The 13123-nt window shown below is 46.5% G+C and overlaps 1 protein-coding gene across 2 annotated transcripts in view; it reads left to right on the forward strand.

Annotated features, from left to right (window-relative positions):
• PRKCE (protein kinase C epsilon) overlaps positions 1-13123 on the forward strand; it is a 526340-nt gene that overhangs the window by 53685 nt on the left and 459532 nt on the right. The gene's annotated exons all lie outside the window — the stretch shown is intronic.

Consider the following 13123-nt stretch of genomic DNA (forward strand, 5'->3'; position numbering starts at 1 on the left):
GAGCTATAATCGCAACACTGCACTCTAGCCTGGGTGACAGAGTGAGAGCTTGTCTCTAAAAAAAAAAAAAGAACAAAGCAAGAAAAGAAAAAAATAAAAGAAGCTCATTGAAGGTAGAGGCACCTTTTTTTGGAGTCTCCAGAGAACCTTCCACCTGAAGGACAAACATGGGCTCTCTGTGTGGAACTCATTCTTCTTTGGATTTTCCTTTATTGTCCTAAATAGAAATCATCATTTGTTCTTGTGAAGGTTCCTTCCTGGAACACTTACTTTGTTTTGGTTTTTAAAAGACAATAATTGGGCTTCTGTCACATTCTTTGGAAAACTATCTTTATGCAGCCTATTCACTCATAACAAAAAAAATTCCTATTCTCTCATCCATATGCTCGCAGAAGATAAAGCTAAAATAGCTTGTTTTAAGTACTGGTACTAAAATGACAAATATGTCTCCAAATAGCAAATGGGTAGAGTAATACAGATTTAAATTTCACCTGGGTTGGGAGGCATTATTTCTGACAACATTGTTATTTCACCCATTCACCCATCTATTAACCAAACACTCATTGAGCATTTACTTAGTGCCAAGCCCAGGGACACATGGGTGATGCATAGCTGAATAGAAAAGGGTCAAGGAAGGCGTGGTGGGGAGCAGCATATAGTGGAATTATTAGCATTTTACCTCCATTTACTCCTTTCATTGTTTTTAGGATTAAACATAGGAAAAAAAACTGTATGTGCCTCTTCAAGGTAGTGTATCTCAAGGAAACTCTTGGCTGAGTATGTTGGGGTTGGTTTTTCTGTTTTGTAGATTGTTCATTTTTCATTCCTTCTCTCGTCCCCTGAATATTCTGTACCTTTTGTGTCCCTCCCTCTATGTTCCTGTCCAGGGACTGGGCAATCAGAGTGGAAAAGAGAAAGAGGGGTGAACCCATAGTTTTGCTTTTTGTTAGCTACTCCAGGTAAAGACCAGCTCAGAACTCAAATCCTAAAGTGACTTTCCTGTATGAAATGTGACTTGGGAGTGTTGGGGATTTCCTTAGCCCAGTGTTAAAGTGTCGTGACTTGGCCTTTGTTAGCAGAGTCACTGGATTCTTAATATTAACTCTGTCAGTTACTCTCTGGGTCCCTCCTCCACCTCATCTGAAAAGTGAGCATCGCTACTCCAGTCTTTTAGAAGTATTGTGAGAATGAAATGCCTGTATGGTGCTGGCACTTGCAGGTGCCCAGCAAGTGTCCATCTCTTCCTTCCCCCTCTAGTATTTCAAGGGGACAAGCAGCAGTTTTCACCTAAATGTTATGCCTAAGAAATGATGATAACACTGTTCACTGCCATATTTTAAGTTTAACCCCTGTACTTATTAAAGGGCTATCAAATTTGGTTGAGGAAGACCAGGGGTCATGAGAATAGTCTTGACCTTGCCAACTACTGTATAGTGTGACCTTAAGTAATTCTCAGCCCCTTTGTCCCTCCCATCTTACCCCATCTATCAGGTGGGAGCGTGAATGGTCCCCTCTTCCTTGCAGGGGAGCTGTGGGGCACAGATGAGATAAAGCTGGTGGAGTACTTCAAGAAGTTTAAAACTGGCCGGGCGCGGTGGCTCAAGCCTGTAATCCCACCACTTTGGGAGGCCGAGACGGGCGGATCACGAGGTCAGGAGATCGAGACCATCCTGGCTAACACAGTGAAACCCCGTCTCTACTACAAAATACAAAAATACTAGCCGGGCGAGGTGGCAGGCTGAGGCAGGAGAATGGCGTGAACCCGGGAGGCAGAGCTTGCAGTGAGCTGAGATCCGGCCATTGCACTCCAGCCTGGGCGACAGAGCAAGACTCCGTCTCAAAAAAAAAAAAAAAAAAGAAGTTTAAAACTTACAAATGCCAGAGACTTACTATCATCAGTGTTTGGACATGGAATTCACTTTCAATCCCTTATAGTATCTCTTTTGCGGGCATGTCTTTTACCACCGTATTTCATGCATACTTGTGCCTGGTTCTGTGGAGCTTGGCTCTGTGCAGCACTAGGGGCCTGAACTATTATCATTGCTCTCTTAGGACACAATTTTATGTGGGGAGAAGCAGCAGGCTTTATTTCACCTGCTTAAAACTCTAGTTGCAGAGAAATTTGGCTCATACTTTCCAAAATAAACTCACCTTTGGGCTGAATCCAGGAGTGGAAAATTTTAGCTGAAAATAATGGTTTGTCAGAAAACACAGGAGCGACTGCCAGTTGGGGGTATATGTGCTCCAGAGGAGGCTGGGTGTAAACCCAGCTGTACCATTTTCTGCACGGCATGCTCCAACCAGACCGACCCAGCCTTCTGTGAGTAGAGGTTATAGGCTTATTGGAAGGAGGGAGGCATGACGAATCTTAGGGATTGTCTCTCTTTTTTTCCACTGTCAGATAAACCTCCAGGCTTTGGCTTCTAGAGTGATGGGTGGGCTTGCTTTCCTTTTGTGGGTTTGATGGCATTTGACTGTATAATTATTCTTCTCAGCTGAATATCCCTGAGTATCCTTTGACATGATGGTGGTATAGGTAGCTTTACCAGGCATAATTCCTATAATCCATAGAGTGTCAGGAAGGTACTTATTTTCCTATCAAATGCTGCTGACCTGATTAAGTCTTCTGCCTGGCTTTGTAGCTGAAGATAATGAGTTTGTCCAGTGCAGTGGCTGTTGAGACCCGGGGGCTTTTTGAAGATGACTGTAGCCTGGGTGTTGAGTGGGGCTTTGTGTCAGTTGCTTTAAGTTAGATATCTGCTTTGGAGCTCTGGTCTGACTCTGTTCCCCAGATCATAGTAGCCAATAAAGGGACCTGGTCCCCTGCAGTTGGCCCTTGAATTTTTTCTGTTGTTTGAGAACTAGAAACTATTTCTGCCAGAGATTTCACCTGAGCAGAATATATCCAGGTGAGTGCTTGAGGGTATGGTAGGATGAGAAGCAGTGGAAGCCCTGGGGGAAAAGAATTCTGAGTTGATGCTGGGGTAGGAATGCCACTGGACTGGCCAGGAGAAAAGCTTCACAGCTGCTATTGTAGTTGGCAAGAGAAAGAGGCTATGAAGTGAAATATTACACAGGATTGCCCTAGACACTCAACGGAAAACTTTTTTCCCTCCTTCCACCAGAGGAAATGATTGCATGCTGATGGTAATGAGAAAATGAGGCTCTGAAAGTGCCTGCTTTTCCTTCATTTTCATCTTTCCCTTCTTTTCTCTGAATCCTCCCTGCCCTTGTGTCAAGCTTCATTCCTGGTTCTGCTAGGTCAGAGGAACTTGCAGCAGTGTCTGTCAAGCAGTCTGGACTGAGAGGTGTCTGAGAAGACTGGGCTCTACCCTTGCAGGAGTCAGACTGGATTCCAGAATGACCTTTGCTCTTGTTTCTGCTTTGGATGAGTGAATAGTTTGCACATGTCTTAATCTCTGGCATCACATCCCAGCAGTATCTTCTCTCCTGTTCATCCTGAGGCAGGATTTTGTATTGGCTGCCTGACAGTTTGGCCCCCCACAGTGAATTAAATTCCAGGAGAAGGAAAATGGGTACCCCTGTCTTCTGTGTGTAAGAGAATCTGAGCATACTGCAGGTGACTCATGGTAAGAGATTTGATCATCAATAGCAAGAAATACCTTTCATTTGAACTGTGTCTTTTAGTTATCAGAGTCCTTTCTCGTTCCTTATTCCTGTGAGAAGGAAACTGGGGCAGAGGGTGGTTAAGTGATTTGCTCAAGATCCCAAACTGAATAAGCGATGATAGACATGAACCAGTTTTGCTTTTCACAGGTCAGTGGAAATTGAGTCGATTTTCCACTTTCACTCGGGAACTAGCTTTCTCCCCAAGGATGGGGGTCTTGGCCAACTCTGGAATTCTGTGATTTTATGACTGTTATATTCCTCAGTCCAACAAATACCACATCTGAGTCTGCAAGAGCTGGTGTTTGATGAGTGCAGTGAAAGTCCCTCATGGATCGCAGTTCATTACTTCACAGGCAGATATTCCTCGGTTGGAGCATGTGTCCCAGAACTTACCAGGTCTGCTTGCAGCCCAGGCCTGTGCATCAGTCCCCGTCTCTTAAATGTGGAGACTGCTACCTTTCTTCTACTCATCAAGAGTGAGTCCTAGCCAAGATTGTAATTGTTACCAAACATCTGAATTCATTGGAGAGGCAGGAAGGGTGAGTGGATAATAACACCTTATATTCCCATAGAAAGCTTTATACTTCCCAGAGCCATTTAAACATTGATTATCTCATTTTAACTTCAGAACAGCCTTTATTATCTTCATTTGACAGATGGGGAAGAAATGGAGGCACAGAGGATTTGTCACTTGGCCAAGGTCACTAAGCAAACTCATAGCTAGTCCTGTGACTTGCTCTTGCCCCTGTGCTGGTCCTTTTGGGAGAGGCTTTATCTGTTCATGGAAGTCAAGGGTGTTTCCTTCAGATATTTTCCCCTGAGCCCCTGCTTTTGAGGATCTGCACTGGGGGAGGGAGAACATTTCTTCTGTGGCTTCTCATGTCTGTGGGACACACAGTTCGTGACGAATATGAAATAAAATGGAAATAGCTCCTGCATCCTCCCACACAGACGAGCTGAGAGTCTGCCTCTGATGTGAGAGCCAGCATGGAAGGAGTGATGGCTCTGGCTATCCCCTTCTCCTTAGTTCACAACTGCCAAGCCAGGAAGCAGACCTGGGAGTACAGGCATGAAGCCCCAGTTAGGCAGGCCACAGCCTTCCTGCAGCATGACTTGTGTCTGGTACCCCTGTGGGTTGCATTCCTGCTGCTTCTCATAAGGTAGACATAAATTGGAGGTCTCCTCAATGGCAGGCAGTGCATGAGGAATGCTGGGATGCTGCAGGACGCTGCACATGTTTCTTGCCTTCAAGTGAGCTCCTGATCTACTACCAAAGTCTGTCTCTGTCACTCCTCCCTGCACATCATAGGTTGGACTTGAGAGCCGGCAGATTTCCTTTAATGTCTTCCTGGGCAGAGCAGGTTGCTGGTTTAAGCTGGGGCTCCAGTCCAGGATCATCGAGTACCACAGAACAAAGCTGTGAGGTCAGTTGGAGCAGAGATGGCTTATGTGTACACCAAAGCCTACATCGTGGGAAAACAGCTAGACTACACCTCTCATTCCCTTATGACCAGGTGATATGGCTTTGCTGTGTCCCCACCCAAATCTCATCTTGAATTCCCACATGTTGTGGGAAGAACCTGGTGGGAGGTAATTGAATCATGGGGGCAGGTGTTTCCTGTGCTGTTCTCATGATAGTGAATAAGTCTCATGAGATCTGATGATTTTGTAAGGGGGAGTTTCCTTGCACAAGCTCTCTCTGTTTGCCTGCTGCCATCCATGTAAGACATGACTTGCTCCTCCTTGCCTTCCACCATGATGGTAAGGCCTCCCCAACCACGTGGAACTGTAAGTCCATTAAGCCTCTTTCTTTTGTTAATTGCCCGGTTTGGGGTATGTCTTTATCAGTAGTGTGAAAATGGACTACTATACCAGGTATGGCCAGGAGTGGTCATGTGGCTCAATTCTGGCCAGTGGAATGTGGGTGAAAGGAGTAAGTGCTTCTTCTAGGCCAGCCCACGAAGATCTCCTGGGTCAATGTCCCAGGTGTCTTCTCCCTCTGTTGACTTGGAACAGTCAGTCATAGTGGTCTTGGGGGCCATGTGTTGAAGGTGGCAGAGTCAGAAGAGGGAAGGAACCTGGCTCTCCAAATCCCTGCTTGGCAGAGAGCCACTCCTGTGTGGATAGTAGCACACAGTTTCACCTTGAATGGCATTGAGCCACTATTTGGGAATTTACCTGTTACTCTAATATACCAGTTTCAGGGGCAAAGACAATGGCTTGAGTCGGGATCTGGATTCACTCTGGATGAGACAAGTGAGATTTGTGGAACTTACTGGGGCTGCTGCCTCTGGAATAATGTCCTGGCCTGGAGCTGCCTCTGGGTGTGAAAGAGTAGGAGGTGAGGACTCCCAGTTCCCTTCTGGAAGAGGTTAGTAGGGCCTGCCAGAGCTTGGTGGCAGGTGCTGGTCAGAAGCACCCTGGGCTGGGGCCAGCATACCTGGCAGACCCAGCCAGGCCAGAGTGGCAGCTGCTCTAACCAGGCCAAGACTCACGCACTGAGCTCTCAGCCTTCTTGGGTCAAGGCCAGAGGGCTGTTGTGATGGAATATGCCCCAGTTCTAGCAGATCTTGGCTCTTGCTTCATGCCCCACATCAGCCAGCTACGTGACCTTGGACAAGGCCCTTCTCTGGCCCTCTGCATGATTCCTTTTCTTTGCAGCAGCCGGGTGTGGACTAGATGATCTTGGATGTCTATGAATGTGAATTTGAAAACTTCAGTACAGACTCTACTCTAGGAGTTTGTAGAGTTCCTGGGCCACCCCACCCCCATTCTGGATTCCAAGGCTGTGGGTTCTGCCTTAGTGTGGTTGCTGCAGCATGTTGTCAAACAGCGCTTTGACTTTCCCTGTGACCCTAAGTCAGGGACTTCCAGATCTAAACTCTTTCAAACTCTTTTGAATGAAATGGAAAGCATCTCATCTCCAGTCCCCATCTCTATCACCTGGATATTGTGATATCCCCCACTGAGAGAGATGTCTCCTGTCTCCCCTGTGACCTTTTTTTTTTTTTTGAGGCAGTCTCACTTTGCACCCAGGCTGGAGTGCAGTGGCATGATCTCAGCTCACTGCAACCTCCACCTCCCAGGTTCAAGTGATTCTCATGCCTCAGCCTCCTGGGTAGCTGGGATTACAGGCACATGCCACCACACCTGGCTAATTTTTGTATTATTTAGTAGAGACGGGGTTTCACCATGTTGGCCAGGCTGGTCTCAAACTCCTGACCTCAAGTGATCCGGAAAGTTCTGGGATTACAGACTTAAGCCACTGCTCCTGGCCCATTTATCTTATTTAATTAACATATCCATAGCACTGGCTAGGTGCTGGGCACTATTCTTGGAGTTTTCTGTATATTAACTCACTTAACCCCGTAACAACCTGATGATGTAGGTACTATCATTATCCTCATATGATGGGTAAGAACACTGAGGCCCAGCCTGAGAGATTAAGGAGTATGCCCCCAGTTTTTCGGCAGTAAGAGGCCAAGCTGGGATTTGAACCCAAATAGTCTGGCTTCAAAGTCCATACCCCTGCCCACTGAGGTACACAGCCTATCGTAACTACTCCTTGAAAGTCCATACATCTTCCAGAGTCTCTAACATGTCCTCCTGAGAGCTTTGCTCTCCTGCTTCTGAATCTCAGTCCTAGATGGTCTGGTCTCAGTGGAACCCTGTTGTGTTTTTTGGCTGTATTTTCTTCTGTATATTTTCCTGCATGTTTTTCTCTTTGTGAAGCCTGTCCATAGATTAATGATTCCATTGCCAGGCCCCAGGCCAGGATTCCCAGTCCCAAGAAGTGGCAGGAGAAGGCTCTGGACGTTGCGGCTCCGGCATGGCCCAGAGTGTGCCCAGGGCCTGGGAACTGGCTGTCATAGGGATTTACAGCTGTTACTAACTGACATCTTGTTTTTGCCAGGGCCAATCAGAGACACCCAGGCCTGATTGAGATACCATTGTTTGCCACCCTGCTGTTCCTGGAGCTGAGGCCTGCAGACCCTCACCCCCAAGGGATCAGGGTGTTTTACTGCCTGGCAGGCCAGATGACACAACCTGACTTGTCTGGAGGCTGAACCAGGGGTGCTGGGAGAGAGGGAGGACCTTGCCTTCTCTTGCTTAACATGGGCTGGGAAAATTCAGCCAGGCGAAAACATATTCCATCTGATCTCTCACTATTCTAAGTGTTCAGTGTTTTTTCAGGTTGCTGCTCCCTCCCTGTCCCCTGTCCCCTGTCCTCTCCCTGTGGTTTTTGTGCTTTTAGATTGAAGGGAGTACAGCTAAGAGCATGAACTTTGCAGTCCCAGAGGTTGATGTGCAACTCAACTACTTACTTACTCTATGTGCAACCGTGGGCAAGGTACTTATCCCCTTTGCGCCTCAGTTTCCTTAGCTATAAAGTAGGAAGAAAAAAGAGTGCCTACCTCACAGAATTGTTGTGAGGACCAGAGTAATAGACAACAGCTGCAAGGTACTTTCTACAGTGCTGGGCATATAATAAATAAGAGATCATGGACATTATGACCAAGAGAGAGGACTCAGGCCAGATTGCCTGGCTGCAAATCACAGCTCTACTACTTACGACCCGGTGACCTAGTGTAAGTTACTTAATGTCTCTGTGTCTCAATTGCCTCATCTGCAAAATGGGGATAATGAAAGTCCTTATTCCACAAGATCATTGCAATGATTAAATGAATTAGCATTTGTAAAGCACTTAGCACGCCTGGTGCCCAGCAAATATTCAGTATTTGTTAAATTAACTATATAAGTGTTCAAGACAAGTTGGCTATTACTTCTATTATGTTTCCATTATTGTTATTATTTATGTATTTTCTTTGAGACAGAGTCTCGCTCTGTCACCAGGCTGGAGTGCAATGGCATGATCTTGGCTCACTGCAACCTCTGCCTCTCTGGTTCAAGCAATTCTCCTGTCTCAGCCTCCCAACTAGCTGGGATTACAGGCACGGGCCACCATGCCCAGCTAATTTTTGTATTTGTAGTAGAGATGGGGTTTCACCATGTTGGCCAGGATGATCTTGATCTCCTGACCTTGTGATCTGCCCGCCTTGGCCTCCCAAAGTGCTGGGATTACAGGCATGAGCCACCACACCCGGCCTCCGTTATTGTTAATAACTTTATATTTTGTTAATAACTTTATATTTTGTCCTATAAAGGAGGAAGGACAAATACTGTTATTTCACTCTGCAGATGAAAGGTTATGTGACGGGGAAGATCCTCAGTTTAGCCCCCACTGTCACTTGAGTAAAGAATTACATCTTCTCCACACTGTCTGTGTGCCCCCAGGTGTTCCTGTTGACTGACCTCTTGCCACTCTACGGCCTGTCCTTTTTTTTTTTTTTTTTTGATACAAAGTTTCGCTCTTGTTGCCCAGGCTGGAGCGCAGTGGCGCAATCTCGGCTCACTGCAACCTCTGCCTCCCAGGTTCAAGCGATTCTCCTGCCTCATCCTCCTGAGTAGCTGGGATTACAGGTACATACCACCACGCCCAACTACAGCTAATTTTTTGTATTTTTAGTAGAGATGAGGTTTCACCATGTTGGCCAGGTTGGTCTTGAACTTTTGACCTCAAGTGGTTCACCCCCCCTTGGCCTCCCAAAGTGCTGGGATTACAGGCATGAGCCACTGCGCCCAGCCTGTCCTGTCTTTTTGACACCCAAATTTGATCATGCTATTCCCCCTGCTTAAAGCCCCTGATGGGAGACCTGTACTGTTGGTGGCCTCCAGGAGCATCTCTCCTCCTTGGCAAGGCCCATGAAGCTCTGGGCCAATTGGCCCTGGCTGATCTCACTGACAGTTGCATTCTCTCTATGATCTGCTACACCTCTGGGGCCTGGACATGCTGTTCCCTGTGCCTGGAAGGGCCTTTTGCCTCTTCTCCATCCAGCTCAAGTGTCAGCTCCTCCCTGTACCTACAGGGAGAGTCTGGCTCCCTCCTCTGGGCTTCCATCTGCCTGGCTCCAGTGTTCTATTGTGTGGTCTTCGTTTGTTTAGGAGGTGTTCAACTCCTCCAGCATACTTCCCCGTCCTTGGAGGGCAGGGACCATGTGTCATTTATCTTCATATTCGCCCCATACTTCTACCTCTTTGAGTCTGAGAGTATACCTAGCATATGTTAAATGCTCAAAGATTGTGACTAGATGAATAATAATGATAATTGCAACACTGTTGCCTTGCATCTGTCATGTGCATCATGATTCAAAAGCTCTCACACCTTTGTGTTTTCATCTTGGTCCTAGTCTGGTGCTGATTTGCAGTGCTGTCCTCCATCAGCTATAGCTTATTTCCCTGGGCCTCAGTTTCTCTCCCTGTAAATGATCTGTAGTCACTGTCACCTCGAGGCTCTTGTAAAGGTGAAGTGGATGCTTATTTAAGAATGTGTTTGGAATCAAGTTCTAGACATACAGAGGCTGTCATTGTTTTTCTCATCTTGCCCTTGGACTCCGCAGCGGATCACCTTGCCAGATGGGAAGAGCCACGGGAGAGCATAAGCCTGAGGGTGGCTAATAATGTGTATTTTTCTTTGCCCTACATATTTGTGTGACACCTGATGGTAATGGATAGCCGTAAAGACTCATTATGTCCTGTGTAGCTACAGGGATATGCATCTTCCTTCTGTGTTACTGATTGGGAGGCTGAGTCCACAGAGAACCATCCAGGGCACACAGGCGAACGCTGCTGTAAGAAACTCAGTATATGAACATCCGGACCAACAACATAGTGGATGGTATTAAAGCAATTTTTAAAAACCATTCTTCATTTGAAGAAGGGATCCACTGGCATTTCTTTAAATAGAAACCCATGGCTGTTTTTAGGTTGAAGAGTTAAAACCTACCTAATAATAAATGTGGTGGGCCAAGAAGGGGGAGGGCAGAAAAGCCTGAAGCTGTGGTATTAGTTTCCACTGATGGTAAATAAGAAGTGAAGATAAAACACCTCTGAAAAAGTGCCTCTCTCTAGAAATAGATCTGGATTCGCAGACATTCCATTTATGGGCACCTGTTTTAGAAGTAGGTCTGTGGTTATAACAGAGAGATCCCCATAACAATCTTCATTTACACAAAGGACTTTTATTCTATAAAGCACTGGTTTGCAAACTTTTGTATTTCTTGAGACAGTAAAATGTCTCTTCCTTCAACCCCCACACCTCCAAAAGGGAAGGGCGTTGACCTAAAGTTATGGTCTTTTAATTTTACTAAGAATTTGAGCAATACATTTACTATCATAATTATTTCATAAATAGAGCATTTTACTTCAATAATTAAATAAGCATTTTTTGAGAGCCAGTAGCCCCAAACACTGTGCTAAGTAGTGGCTATTTAATGGCAGACACGATAGGCATGGCCCCTGCTCTGATGGGACTTAGAGTTGGATGGAGGAGGGGCACGAAACAAGCCAATACATAAGGAAACATGGAAAGGGGGGCTCTGAAGAGAGACATGGAGCTAAGATCAAGGTGAGGGGAGACGGCTTGCCTTTTGGTGGCGTGGTCAGGGAAGGACTCTCCTACAAAGATGCAATAAACAGGGACAATGACATTGAGACACAGAGGAAGAGAAGGAGCCGAATAAGGAAAGGAAAATAAGTGTTCCAGGAAGAGGAAACTGCACGTGCAAAGTCCATGAGGTGGGAAAAGAGCTTGATGTGCTCAAGGTCAGAAAGCAGAAAAAGCAGGACAGACACATCTCAGGAGACAGAACGGCTCTTCAAATGAAATACATTCAGCTTTATGAAAACTTATGACAGTGAGTGTCTTTCTGTCTTGCTTTCTGCTTTCTTTCCTTCCTTGCTTTCCTCCTTGCTTATTTGGCTGTGGCCTCGTGAAAGGTCTTCATGGCCCAGCACTACAATCCTGTTAAAGAGGTCATGTCTAGGGAGCATAGACCGTGTGCTGAGGGGAATGGGGAGCTGGAGGTGTGACTCGCTGAGTGTCTTCCCTGACTCAGGGGATGATGAGCCTTGAGCCCGTCCAGCCTGTCCTGGAATTTCCTTAGCATTCTTGGAGTCTAATGTCTGTGTCCCTCGGAACCAAGGTGGACCTGAGGCGTTGGCCACTGGCCTGAGAGTATCAGTGACTTTCATGAATGTGGGTAAGCTGGTTGCAGCCTCATGGTTTGGGTTTTTGGACGAGCACACAACCACAAGGTGTTTTACCTCCTAGCCTTCAGGTTTCCGGCATCTGCAGGTTCCTCCTTAGGATTTGTTGTTTTCCCTGAAACAGGCTGGAATTGTTTCCTGGCAGAAAATAAGACCGGGCTGCACAAAGCTCTTCCACAGGCAGGCAACTCGGAGCTGTGGGTTGAATGCATAACTCATTCACTCACTTAATAAATATTTCTTGAGTGCCAACGGTGTGCAACTGTGTGCATGACGCTGTGCAGGGCACTTCAGGAAGCAGAGGAGTGCCCACCACCAGGTGCTCCTGGTCCACACAATGGCATCTTTTGCCTTGAGCTCTATGTGTATTGATCTTGTCACCTCTGCCAGGCTTAAGCTCCTTGTGGGAGGAAGCTTCTTGTCTCCTTCTGTTTTGACCCCCTGACACCCCTGATAGATGCTAGTGTATCTTGAATTATGTCTCTGACTTTTGCAGTCTCAGGGAACTCAGAGTCCTTAAAGATATGGTTGGGTTTTTTTTCTTTGACCAATTTTGGCTTCTCCTGTTGAAGGATATCCCTCCCCTCTTGCTTCCGTCTATCCTTTGTTGTCACAGGGTTTCTAAGGAGCAAAGGACTCCTGCTCATCTCTCCCAAAGACTTGGCTTCTTCTGGAATTTTCTACAATTATCAGTCTACAGGGTAGTCTATTCTAAGGTGTCAAGTCCCTTTTAAAAACAAAATCTGCATGGTAAAATATAAAAAGAGGTGAGCAGGCAAAGCGGGGAGTATCTATGGGTGGATTCTGAGAGCCCTCTGTCTTCTTTGCACTACATGAATTGCCTTTCCTTGGTGACTCAGCTATTTTTGGGGGTGAGGATGGGGTCTGATGGTTTGGGACAGGTTGAGCAGTGTTGGCTGAAGGCAAACTGAAGTCCACAAAGCCTGTCTTAATTGCTCTTCTTCCCTTTTCTGCACTCCCCCCATGATGCCTCTCATCTCAAAGCACCCGTGAACTCTCCCTCCTGGTTGGAGGCCTAAAAGTCTCTGCTCCCTGTGTGTGCTGGGCCCACATTCTCAGTTGAGTCTTTCCTATTAAAATCCTGCTTCAGTTTTAGCTTCTAAAGTGCTTTTGAAACCTACAAGCCCCTCTTTTCCCTCCCTTATCTTTCTGCACTTGTCTCTTACTCACCTTCAATTGAATAGGGGCCCAGGCAGAACTGGAATCCCTGGGAGGGTTGTTTCTCTAGCTTTCAAATGTCAAGGCTGGTGCCATGGTGTATTACTTCATTCTCACGCTGCTATAAAGAACTGCCCTGAGGCCAGGTGCAGTGGCCCATGCCTGTAATTCCCACCCTTTGGGAGGCCAAGGTGGGCAGATCACTTGA

The sequence above is a fragment of the Piliocolobus tephrosceles genome, chromosome 15 (genome assembly GCF_002776525.5).
Source record: "Piliocolobus tephrosceles isolate RC106 chromosome 15, ASM277652v3, whole genome shotgun sequence".
NCBI classification, from domain to species: Eukaryota; Metazoa; Chordata; class Mammalia; order Primates; family Cercopithecidae; genus Piliocolobus; species Piliocolobus tephrosceles.